This window comes from Arvicanthis niloticus, chromosome 5 (genome assembly GCF_011762505.2).
Source record: "Arvicanthis niloticus isolate mArvNil1 chromosome 5, mArvNil1.pat.X, whole genome shotgun sequence".
Lineage (NCBI taxonomy): Eukaryota > Metazoa > Chordata > Mammalia > Rodentia > Muridae > Arvicanthis > Arvicanthis niloticus.
The window spans coordinates 90012758-90026004 of record NC_047662.1 but is presented as its reverse complement, the minus strand read 5'-3'; the positions used below and the strand labels follow the sequence as shown (position 1 = coordinate 90026004).

The following is a 13247-nucleotide window of genomic DNA, read 5'->3' as shown; positions in this document are numbered from 1 at the left end:
CTGAAAACTGAACTTAGATTTCTCCAACAAATAGAGGTAAGAAAATGCTGAGTGTCCCAGGGAGGACCCTTGGCTGTGACACTATAAGAGCTGAGCTTTTCAGGTCAACTGCAGGACATGTTGAAACAATCCATTGAGACCTAACTTTGGCTTGAGATCTTTGATTCAGTCCCACACTATTTCCACAACAGCATCCTTCCTCTACTTCACCACCCTCTTGCCTGGGCTGCAGACATGACATCCTGCAAGCCATTAATTCTTAACCAAGGCACTGAAATTTTAATAGGTTTGGTGTAAGGGTATCTAACTGAGTCCTAAAGGGGACTCTGAAACAAGACTGTGATAAAGACTGTATATTGATAAGCATATTACTGTCCTGAAACAGCTGAGGTTCCCTGGAGGATCTTCTGAGAAATCATTTAGAATATGCTTCATGTTTGTCAGAAGGGTCAAGAGAGTCTACTGAGGTAACTCCGTCAGTGAAGTATTTGCCAAATAAGAACATTAAGTTTAATATCTAGAAGCCATCTGAAAAAAAAAAAAAAGCTAAGCATGGTAGAACATGCTGATAATCTCAGTTCTAGGGAAAGAAAATGGAGCCAAGCTTACCTGGAGAGCTCCAAGTCAGGGAGGGAGAGAGAAAGAAAGAAGGGGATCCTTGGTTGTCAGTACTGCACCAGGGACATTAAGTACTTCACATTTCTACACTGCCTTGTGCATATTCTGTGGTACTAACACAAGCCCCCAAGTTAAAAAAAAAAAAAAAAAAAAAACCAGACATGCACAGTGTTCTAGTTTGCACTGTGGTAACTAAGACCATGACCAAAAGTAATTTTGAGAGGAAAGGGTTTGTTTGTCTTACACTTCCCACTCCATCATTTGAGGGAAGTCAGGAAAGGGACTGAAGGCAGGATCCATAGAGGAACGTGTTTCTGTCTCACTGACTGGCTCATGATTTGCTAGGTTTCTTATACCTGTCTAGGGATGATGCCACCCACAGTGGGCTGAGTCTTTTCACTGTCAATCATCAATGAGCAATGACTCTCCCAGACATAGCTACAGTCCAATCAGATAAAGGCAATTGAGTTGGGACTCCTTCTTCTGGTTGAGTCTATGCTGTGGCAAGTTGATAACAAAAAGTAACCAGGACACAGATACTTGAGGTGAGAAAGTGTCTGTGCACCTAAGAGCTGCAAAATGTGGTAAGTCCACATGAACTAAAAGATGGACTCAGTGGCGTGGGCATCTGCGACAAGTGTAATGTAAATCTAATTTTAGTGGCATTGGCTCTCTACCACTGGTAGGAAGTGATCTAGACTATAAACTAAGAGTTCACTTGAGCAATTGATCAGATGGTGTTTTTAAAGCTTTCAGAAAATGGAGAAAATATATATTACAATAAAAGATTTTCTTAGGCAATATTTATCAGAGTAACAAAATAGAGTGAATATTAGAAATTATAACATCTTGCATGAAATTTTGTACCTAGAACTTTCTGGAAAATCTTCAAGTTTTCTATATGGAAAATAAAGACAGAAGAAAAATTATATGTATGCCACTCCTTCCTTCTTTTTATTCTAAAATTTACTGTTTAGGGCCATCTAGAACAAATGTCTTTCATCTGGTTTAAATAAAATGTTGACATTTAAAAATATGTTTTAATAGTGTGAGTGTCTGTACAAATATCTCATTTAGATTTTGTCTTCAAAGCCACCCCACCCCCATCATGGTCCTCTTTTCAATTGATAGTTGTTGGAGAAAGCAGAGTCAGTTTTCTTCAAGGGTTTGACCTCTTGTAGGTCAGCCAAGCTCCAAGGGATGGCCACGCTCCCAAGGGAGCACAAACTGGACTTGATGAGTTCTAAAGAAAAAATGGAAGACTCAGGATTGGGTGGGTAAGCAAGGAAGGTTGGATCTGGGAGGAACTGGGAAAGGGATGAATGTGGTCAAAATACATTGTACGAAATGCTCAGAGAACTTATAAAATGTTAGAAACAAACAGATATCTCATTAGAATGAAACTATCCATAGTTTCACCCCAGGTACTTCTGCTGTGGTTTCTGCCTGATAACCAACAGGTCATTATCAGCTGATAAGTATATGTTGTAGTAAGTTTCCTTAACCTTTTACATTTATATATTTTTAATTTAAAGTTTTAATTAACATAATAAGTGTTAGCTTTCATTATAAAATGTTCAAACAGAATTTGTTGCTATTGATTTTCTTTTCCTTCTCCCTTCTTCCCCACTGTCCTTGTCCCCTCATTGTATCCTCCTACCCATCCCATAACCTCCTTTCCATTTTCATATGGCACCTGTCTTTTCCCCTTTCTTCTTCCTTCTTCGACAGCTTCCCTTCATACGTATATATGGTATACAGGTTAGAGAAAATATGAGATATTTGTCTTTCTGAGTCTGAGTCACCTCTCTTAATAACTTCCAGGTCTATCCATTTGCCATAAAATTTCATAAATTTCATCTTCATTTTATACGAAAAACTGAGCATCTGAAGTTTAAGTCTTCACTGGAGAGCTCAGCTAGTCCAGAGTCCTGTTGAGTAATCCTACTGCAGCAGTGGTATCCACAGGAAATTGTGGGAAACACAGTACCATGTCCCCTTTCTTCCAGATCCTTGGGGGTCATCCAAGAAGAGGTCAGACCATGAGAAGAGCACCCACATACATCCATTGGACTAGCTCTTCTAGACCTACTTTGGGCCAATCAGGATCTGACATAATCCCAAATTCTATTGAGTTGCAGGTAGATCCACAGGAGGGGCTCTCTCACATGTGGGCAGCAGGATCCGCTCACCTCCTCCTTTAAAAAACCAGAGTCAGTAAGACATGGTAGCACATGCCTAGCATCCAACACTTGGAAAGTGGAGACAGGAGGATCAGAGGTCCAGGATCAACCTTGGCTACATACAATTTAAAGCCAGGCAGGACAGCAAGATTAACTAAATTCAATTTTTAAAAAAATCTGGCTGAGGTAATGCAGGCCTACAATCCCAGCACTTGGTTTGTGGAGAGAGAAGGATCAACAATGTAATGTCATTATCTGCTATCTGGGTAGTTTAAGGCCAGCCTGGGCTACATGAGACCCTGCCTCAAAAAGTAAATAAATAAATCAGGCATAGTTGTGCATACCTGTAACCCCAGCCCCAGAGAGGCAGAGGCAGGCAGGATCTCTATGAGTCTGAGTCTAGTCTGCCCTGCATAGCTAGTTCCAGGCACCTAAGGCTTCATAGTGAGACCCTGTCTCAAAAAAAAAAAAAGTAAAATAGATGTATACAGAAGAATGCAAAGGCATAACTACCTAGAGAACTGGTACTGATGAAAGTCTGTTTTAGTTTATGTGAGCATCGTGTCATGCTGCTAATGATATGTTTGAACTGTTTGGTCCACTCCAAACACACATATAAAATCCATGTTATACATTCCTGGGTGAAAATTCTATGTGTGATGCTGCTATCTTTTCTACTCATTTGTGTGTATGTGTGTGTGTGTGTGTGAGAGAGAGAGAGAGAGAGAGAGAGAGAGAGAGAGAGAGAGAGAGAGAGAGAGAGATTTATTTGAATAGTTTCGCCTTTGTAATTGAATTTCTTTTTATAATTTTACCTAAGTTCCTAGACAATAATTAGAAGGATGATGACAGGTTTGTAGTGGGACAAGCAAGTAGATAAAATAGTCTTTGAACATTTAGCAGGGAATGTAATGATTCTCAGAGCCAGTGTGGGTTCACCGAGAATAAGCCAGGCCAAATTAACAAGGACAGGAAAATGTATTCAAACTTCAAGAATATGATTTTAGGCTGGAAGGATGATGGCTCCATGGGTAAAAGGTGACTGCTGCCAAACTGAATGATCTGAGTTTGATCCCTGAAACACACATGGGAGAGAGAGAGAGAGTGAGCGAGAGAGAGAGAGAGAGAGAGACGGGGTGGGGGGGGAACTCCTGCAAGTTGTTCACTAAAACACACACACCATGGTGTATGATCATACATGTACACACAAATAAACTTGTAATAAAAATGGGTTCTCTTTCTAAAAGCAAACAGGGATATGTTTCTATTTTTATAGGTGTGTTGCTGACTTGCTAGGTGAGTTCATCCCTTATTGAACAATGACAACAGAGTTGATCGAACAGTGATAACAAAAGAGGATTGATTAATGAACCCCTTACAACTTGAAAAGAGGTCATTAGTAACACAATTCAAAACTCCCTCATTTTCCCTCAATTCTTCAAAAGAGAGTGTGGAACTATTGGGCTCTAGGGAGTGATGTTTTCATAAACCTTGAAAAGTTATCTAATAAATTGGAAAAGAATATCAAAACTGAAAAGGTTTGACAGCCTGAAGTGATGGACCAAAACCAGTTTTGAATTGCATTTAACAGAGTAATCATAAAGTCTTGATTTTTAACATTTAAATCCAGCCAGGCTTGGAGACTCCCAAGCCAAAAGATAATTTGAGCCCAGGCTTTTGAGACCAATCTGAGCACCATAGTGAGGTCCTATCTCATTTTTTACTTTTTTTCAGTTCTGGGCATCTAATCCAGGGCCTTGTACAGACTGTGCAAGTATTCTGTCACTGAGCTGTCTTTATCCCCTGCTGCTCCATCTTGCTTTGTTCCTTTTTGTTTTTAATTCGATTTTATACCTTAAAGTTCACTGCGTACCGTGGTGCATGGCTGTAATCCCAGCCTGTGAGAGGAGCCATCAGGGTCCCAGCAGCTCAGATTAGCACTCGTCCAAGACTCATAGAGACAGTGCAGGAAAGATTTGTCTCAAAATAAAACTAAATAAATACACTAGTGATTAAATGAGTTACATTTAGAAACAGAACTAAGAAGTTGAATGAACCCTAATAAGATGGATATGTCAAAATTAAGCAGAACTGGATAAAAACCAGAGGAACTGGTGGTGGCAGCCAGTTCCCAGTGACTCAGTGTTGGTTGTGAGGTTACAAGAAAGCAAAACACGTGTTATAAGTAGCTTCTGGAAGTTCTTTTAGTGCACAGTGGCCAGGAGCTGGACATGCTCCTGGCGGGCAGTAAATGTTACTGGAGTGATGTCATTCATGTTTCCCCCAAGAACTAAAAGCTTGGTCAACCAAAGTCACCAACCTCAGTGCCAGATGACATGCAATGAAGAAAATGGATATACTGAGCCAATGCACACTTGATCTGTGCATCAAGAGAATCACAGAAGCTAAAGGGAAGAGAGGATGTTATAAGCAAACAGGTGCCTTTTGCTGTATTGAGTTTCTATCATTGGAAGCCTTCCAGAATTGAAGACAAAGCATACATTGGCTAAGAGAGAGAGAGAGAGAGGGACCTCGGGATGAGGGTGATCTAGGCTAAAATTACAGTCCTTCCAAGTAGCTATGTGACATCAGACATATTATCTCTGTTTCTGGCTATAAGCTGTATGGTGGTAACCAGCTTTCAGTTTTTGTGTTATGCCTACGTTGATAAAACTATTGTCAGTGAAATTTCTAGAATAAACAACAACAACATAAGTAAATTGCAGTGTTCTTTTTCAACATTTACTAAACAAAATTTTATTCCACACTAATTTTAAATCTGAGATGCATGTGCTCGAGGATGTAAATATTACACTCAGAAATGTGTCTACATTGACTGAGTTCTTAAAGTCATACCAGAGAATGTGGCAAAATGATTTCATGTCTGGTTTCCACTGTTTCTTGAAACCCTGACACTCTTGTCTCAATGGCTCCAATACCCTTCACTACTAAACTGCAGGGGGGCAGGAGGGGGTTATTGTTGTTGTTTTGGGTTTTGGAGTTTTTTTTGTTTTGGTTTTTGGTTTTTCGAGACAGGGTTTCTCCTCTGTGTAGCCCTGGCTGTCCTGGAACTCATTTTGTAGACCAGGCTGGCCTCGAACTCAGAAATCCGCCTGCCTCTGCCTCCCAAGTGCTGGGATTAAAGGCGTGCGCCACCACCGCCCAGCTAAACTGCAGTTTTTACTAGAGCAGAAACTACCTGAGTCTCCCTATAATCGTGGAAGAATGTTTTTGCACCAGATAGGGAGTTGAGCAAAATATTTTAGTTCACTTTAATCCAAAGACAATCTTACTCTGAGCTGGGTATGAGGCACACACCTGTCATTCCAGCAGTTAAAAGGCTAAGAAAAAAGTTTGAGGCCACCTAAGACTCTGTAGCAAAAACCTAAATTTAAAAAAAAAAAAAAAAACCCTAAAAACAATTGTTTTATTTTGTGACTCTTTGCCATTATTTTTTCTATGTCTTCAGAATTTTACAAATAGTTCTGAAATTGAATTTATCTCACAAAATAAAAACATCAAACCAACCTCAAGATCCGCGATGAATAAACTCCTCTTCTGTTCATCTCTCTACCTCCATGTGCCTTGTACACTGCTTGGCATATAGTACAAAAGCAGGTAGATCTCTGAGTTCAAGACCAGCCTGGTCTACAAAGTGAGTTCCACAACAACCAGGCCTACACAGAGAAACCCTGTCTCAAAAACCCAAACCAAACAAACAAACAAAACAAAACAAAATAAAATTAATCAATATAACTTTTTTCTTTTAATGTCTAGAGAAAAAGTAAACAATAAAATATTATAAACCAGGGGTCATGTCTAATTCTAGAATTACTAGAATTTGGAGGCCTAAAGTAGAGAGGTGAAAAAATGGCCCCAAATTCAAGGCCAGCTAGTACTATACACAGAATTTAAGCCAACCTGGGCTATATTACATAGTTGAGCTGCATTTCTCTGGATTCCACAGAGAGAAATAAACCAAAAGGCTTCTGATGACGTGCTGCATTTTGTCGATGCTTCCAAGGACTTGGGCTGATTGGCAGAGTGATGTCGGCTGAGACAGATGCACATGCTGAGGAAAGACAGGGATTGAGGCAAGGCACATGGAGGACACGTGATGTTTGGAGGGTATAAATAGGACTCCAGAGTGAGATAGAGACAGAGCTTGGCTTGCTGGTACAGCTGGCTGTGTAACGCTTGTGGGTCACTAGTCTTTACTGATCTTTGCTTTTCTGAGAGGCACAGCTGAGAACTTCTGATGATGATCCTGTTACTCCCTCCTGCTGACTCAGGCCAAGGCTGAGGCCTGGCTGTCTCTGCTAGGTCATGTCACCCAACTCTACTGAACTGGAGTGCTGTTGTATCTGTGAAATGTTTGCGAATAGATGGAGCTGCTGCTGCTAACCTGTGAACCGAACTGCTGATTTCCAGACAACACAGATGGGAGTTGCTCCAAAGAACCTTTCTAAACAGGTTCACTTTCCCCACCCCCGTCCCATATCCTTTCTTTTCCACTACCTCTGGTGGGTGGTGGGCTACAGGGAAAGTTAAAACATTTAAGAACCATCATTAAAAACAGGGTTTGAAAAAATTGAAGTTACAAGACCCTGTCTCAAAAGTGAAAATATAAAGATTCTATGATTCACTTGTCTTTAAGGTTAGCTATTTAAGAAACCCTCACTGATTGAGCACTTATGAGAAGCCAAGTGTCTTTCACAAATAAAGTCTCACTTAATACAACTGTGAAATAATATTTTATTTAACCAAAAAATGTGAAAAGCTAGATTTGGCGGTATATACTTGTAATTTCACCACTTGAGAGGTGGAGGCAGAGTGGTCAGGAGTTCAAGGCCAGCATCACCTACATGGCACGTTTGAGACAAGGCTGACCCCCATGAGATCTTGTCTACAAGCAAACTTAACTCAGTAACTTAAGCTCGAACTTAATTTAGTAACTTGCAGCTACTGTATGGCATATGCAGCCGTCTGACTAACCCCAATGCTAAACTATCTCTTAAAATTATTTTCATCCAAGCATAGTGGCACAGTACTTTGGAATTCCAGGAAAGCCTGGCTACATAGCAGGACTCAACATTGAAAAGCCCTAAAATAAATAAATAAATAAACAAATGAAAGACTTTGACTGCAAAAGCAATGTTATACATACTTACTTTGAAATATTTTGAGCACTTAGAAATTTTTAGACAGAGCTGGCAGGATGACTCAGAAGGTAAAGGGGCTTGCTGCATAAGCCTAGAGACCTGAGTTCGATTCTTCAAACCCACATAAAGGTGAAAAGAGAGAATTAACTTCACCAAGTTGCCCTTTCACCGCTACATGTACATTGTGGCACGTGCATGCATGTGCACATACATACAAACATACATACATACATACATACATACATACACACACACATACATACACACATGAGGAGATGGCTAAATCTATAACATGACCTGACAAACATGAGGACCTGAGTGTAGATCTCCAGCACCCACCATGTAGAAACCCAGGCATGCTGGAGAGGTGGAGAAAGGAAAATCTTAGAGCTCAGTGGCCAGGCAATCTAGTTGAGCTGGAGAGGTCTCATTTAAGTGAGGACAGCTTCGAGGCCTTTCTTCTATCCTGTCTCAAAAAATAGGACAGAGAACAGCCGACCTCTGGTCTCCACACACATGAACACATGTACGTACACATGAACATGCACACACACAAAAGAAAGACATAGACAAAAATATTTAGATCCTTTGATTTCGTGAAACTCAGCCCCCTGCATTAATGCTAATTATAATCTTCATAAGACAAGTGGCAGTGGTACACGACTATAGTCTTCGTTCTTGAAGGAGTCTGCGGTGGCAGGATCATGAGGGCCCATAAACTAGAGGGCAGGTTGGGCAATGTGGTGAGACACCATTTCAAAATAAATTATATAAGGATAGTGACACATGCCTATCATCCCAGCACTTGGGTGATTCAAGTGTGACGATTGCATGAGTTGAGGCTAGCCTAGGCAACATGAGTTCCCAGCCAGTCTGGGCTATAGGGTATGATACCCCATTTTTAGAAAAAACAAAAGGAGAAAAGAGAGAATGAAACAAACTAACTAACTACATATAAGAGAATTATTTTAGATACTGTTCTATACATTATTATATGGTTAAAATATCCAAACAATATGGCTCTTCACAATTGTTCAGTGGGTAAAGGTGCATTCTGTGAAGCCTGATGGCCTGAGTTCAATCCCCAGCACCCACATGGTAGAAAGAGAGAACCTAGTCCTAAAACTTGCTCTGTGACCTCCACAAGCACTCCATGGCATGCATACTCAAGCATATATGAACAAACAAACAAATGACATAAAAAATTTAAAATATGAATGTAAGCAATAAAAGATATACATGCAAAATTAAATAATACAAAATTGTAATATAAAAGGCATGTGAGGTTTTTTTTTTTCTAATTTGGTAACATATCTTAAAATGTTTTCCATCAGTACAAATGATGCTAATATTAATAAAAACACAGACACTTGTATGAATGTAAATCTGTATGCTCTATGTCCTAACACATCTCCACTATGTCAGGCATTTATCCAGCCTCAGTCTTTCTAAAATCATAAAGCATGAATGCGTTTTGTTTTGTATTGTCTTTAAGGATTTATTATTTCTCTCTCTCTCTCTCTCTCTCTCTCTCTCTCTCTCTCTCTCTCTCTCTCTCTGTCTCTCTCTCTCTGTGTGTGTGTGTGTGTGTGTGTGTGTGTGTGTGTGTGTGTGTGTGTGTGTGACATATGTGCTGATATCCAGAAAGGCCAGAAGAGAGCATCCAATCCCTTGGAGTAGGAGTTATAAACTTAATGGAAGTTCTAATGGAAGTTAGAACTTCCCATTAGGGATGCTGGGGAGTGAACTTAGGTGCTCCAGAAGAGAAGAAAGTGCTCTGAACCGTGGAGCCATCTGCCCAACACCAGTGATACAGTCTCTTTTATATATGTGTTTTCCTTATTTTGTGTGCCTTCCACAAAACTGTCAAGGATAACTTACATTCATTTTAATAATACAGATTGCCTTATCTCTCGAAGCACTGGAATTCTTCACAAATAATATTTATCCTTTTTGTATGTATTACAAATAGTTTTCCAAATCTTCTTTGAACTTCCTTTCCCTGTTGAACTTTTTATATACATTCAGTGGTCAGTCTTTGGGATTCTCTTCTCACATCCAAGCCTATTAAAAAAGAATCTCCTATTAACATTTTGCTATGTTTATAGCGTTAGCCTGCATGACCTTGATTTTTGAACTTTGTGTAGATAAGAACATTTCTCGTCAAGGGAAGACTTCTTCCAAAATTAAATATAAAATAATCAATTGTAGGTTGGACTTTGTCGACCACAGACCTGTAATTGTAGCACCCAGAAAGCTAAGGCAGGAAGATTTTCATCAGTTTTAGGTCAGTCTGGGCAGAGTTACACTCTGCCCTCCCCGGAAACTAAGGGGCTAACGAGGTAGATTACATAGTTGAGTGCTGGCCGAGCATGCACAGGGGCCTGTGTCCATTGCCGTCACCACTTATAAACCAGATACGGGACAAAGGCTACAATCTCAACTCTCAGGAGGTAGAGAATCTCAAAAGCTTAAGGTCACTTTCTGTTACCTAGTGAGTTTAAGGATAGGATGGGCCACATGAGATCCTGTCTCCAAAAACAAAGCAAACTTACAATAATTTCTCAGTGGCTTGAAGTACAGTCTATCATACACTAGTCCTTACAGGCCTGAAGGCTGCTTTTGGGTTTTCTGCACTAGAGTGTGTTCCATTCTCTGATCTGGTATTCTATTGTCCTGTGCTTTCCACATTGTATCTGTCACGATCTCTTTATAATGCTAGGATCTCAGACCAGAAGCTAAGCCATACCTCTCCTCCTATATATAACCTAGGACCAGTTCTCAAGGCAAGAAAAAATATGGCAGTTTGAATATGACTGTTACAGATTTTGAGGTTATCAATACACAAGAAACAACACATTGCCATATTGGAACTTTTCACAAAGGAAAATGACCTATCTTAATTTGTGTGTGTATGTGTGTGCGTGTGTGTGTGTATTTCTTCTAAAACTTTTAAGGCCATGCATGGTGCATAAATCTTTAATTCCACCCAAGACTCTGCAGCCAGAGGGAGGTGGCTCTTTGTAAGTTTGAAGCCAGCCTAGTCTGTATAAAGGGTTCCAGGCAAGCCAAGGTCTACATACTAAGGCCTTGTCTCAAATCAGTCAATCGATCAATAAATAAAATTAAAAACTATCACTAAAGTCTTTAAATATTATATCTTGTACATTTTTTCTCTTAGAAACATTATGTGTTTTCTCCATTGGCACATGAATATTTAGGTTGTTCATTTCCATTGTATTTTGATATGTGTTGTGTCTGCACCTTGCTTCACGGAGTGCCATATGCTTGGAATCATCTGCCAAGTGGCCTTCTGACACTCGTCTCTTGCTAACCGAGTCCCGATTTTGCTGAGAGCATCAATATGTCCATTCCCAAGGGTCTAAGCCATTTTCTCTACCCCAATGTCTGGGTCTTTGTGCTACATGAATTTCTCATGGCACACCTAGCTTTGCAAAATATAGGAGAAGCTCTGGAAGATTTGGGATACAGTGACTAGCCTTTTCTGCTAGTTTTGTTCTCCCTTTTCATTTTCAGAGGACATGAGCAGCTACGATGCCTGGATGTAAACAAAATGTCAACAAGTTATACAGCTAGGTAGGAAAATGCAGCCCAGAGTTTTTTTTTTTTAAGACACGAGGGAGCCTCTGGCCTCAGTGAACTGTCTCCACCCCCAGATACCCTTTGAAAGAAACAGGTTAAACTTCAGTTCATTCGGCTTCTCTAACTGCTACGGAATGCATCCAAACTTATGAAGATATAACCAGCAAAGGGGAAATATTTTTTTCATTGATGCAGAACTATGTATTGTTCTACTTTAACTTCCTCAGTGCTGGGAGCATTCACTGCCACTCCTAGATTTAGGTTTAGGGGCACTTTCTTTTCTTTTTAATTTTCTTTTTTGCTTGTTTCTCTATTTATTTGAGAGTCTCCTGAAGTTGCCCAGCCTGACCTTAGCCTCCCAAGTCACTAAGAGAGATTGTGGGTCTGTACCTCCTGGTCTTAAGTAAACAGTATTAATTTTTGTATGCTTACCTTGCACTGATGTCTTTGAACTCTAATGAGTTCTGTTAACCTTTGTCAGAGGACTACTTAAGAATTTTTAGTTTGTATTTACAAATTATGATACTGGGTACATGTGTTACATTTCTGTTGCTTTGATAAAACATGAGGATCAAAGGTGACTTAGGAGGGAAAGAGCTTGTGCTGTCTATGCTCCCTTCCAGAGGGAGGGGCGTCCTGTATGTTTCAGAGGTATGGCGTCAGCAGCAAGGAACAGGGTAGCAAGAACAGAAATCTGGGAGCTCATATCCTCAACTGCAAACACTGGACGTTGGGTGAGGCTATATCTCTCAAAACCTACCCCCAGTGACATACTTTCACCAGCAAGACTAAGCCTCCTAAACCCCCTGAAGCTCACCAAACAAGGCCCACTGGGAAGCAAGTATTCAAATACTCAAGCCTATATTGGGGGACATTTCCCATTCAAACCATCACCATGAATCAGATCTCCACCTTCTTAGCACTTTATTCCGTTACTACGGGGATTATCTCAAAGACCAGAAACACAATGAAATGTTTACTTTTATTAGTAGATAGTAATAAAAAAATTCCCTTTGTTTATTGCTCTGTGTGTGTGTGTGTGTGTGTGTGTGTGTGTGTGTGTATACAAGCACACATGTATGTGGTGCTGAGTCTTGCTAACAGAATCGTGATGTTGCTGGGAGCATCAGTGTGTCCACTCCCAAAGGCCTCAGCCATTCTGTCATTCTTGGCAAATAATCTCACACTGAACAGCGTTCCCACCCTCTAATTCCTGACCTTAGTGGAAATTCTTCTAACATTCCCTGAATGAGGCTTTTATTGTAGTTGTTTGGTGAGATACACTAATGATGAAGAAAGTACACTAGATGTTCGTGGGGTCTTTTCCCTGCTGTGCCCAAGTTACAGAGACACAGGTAGAAGAGGCAGGCCTCTTGGATAAGTAATCTCTAGGGCTGACAGAAACCAAACACATTTTCAAAAGCTAAGGGCTCCAGAGAATTCACTCACCAGCACCAGCGCACTCTCGGGTTGCAATGACACAAAGTCAGAGCAGGCTGCAAAACAGAGCCGACTCCTCTGGTCATGGGCCTTTTTAATGCCACAAATTCTCCACAACAAACAAGCAGGTGAAAAAAACAAAAGGGACGTGATATTAGATATTGGCAGTCCAAGCAGTGAAAGTGACAAAGAGCCAGAAAAGCTAAACGAGGAAGAGAGGAAGAAAGGAGGAGGAAGAAGA

The 13247-nt window shown here is 40.3% G+C and overlaps 1 long non-coding RNA gene across 1 annotated transcript; it reads right to left on the bottom strand.

The window, feature by feature from the left end:
- Positions 1 to 9460: 9460 nt before the first annotated feature.
- On the bottom strand, positions 9461 to 13247 carry LOC143442244 (uncharacterized). The gene is made up of 2 exons (XR_013110257.1): positions 13016 to 13247; positions 9461 to 10027 (listed from the first exon to the last, which is right to left on the bottom strand). It is a non-coding gene; the product is annotated as an uncharacterized LOC143442244 (long non-coding RNA).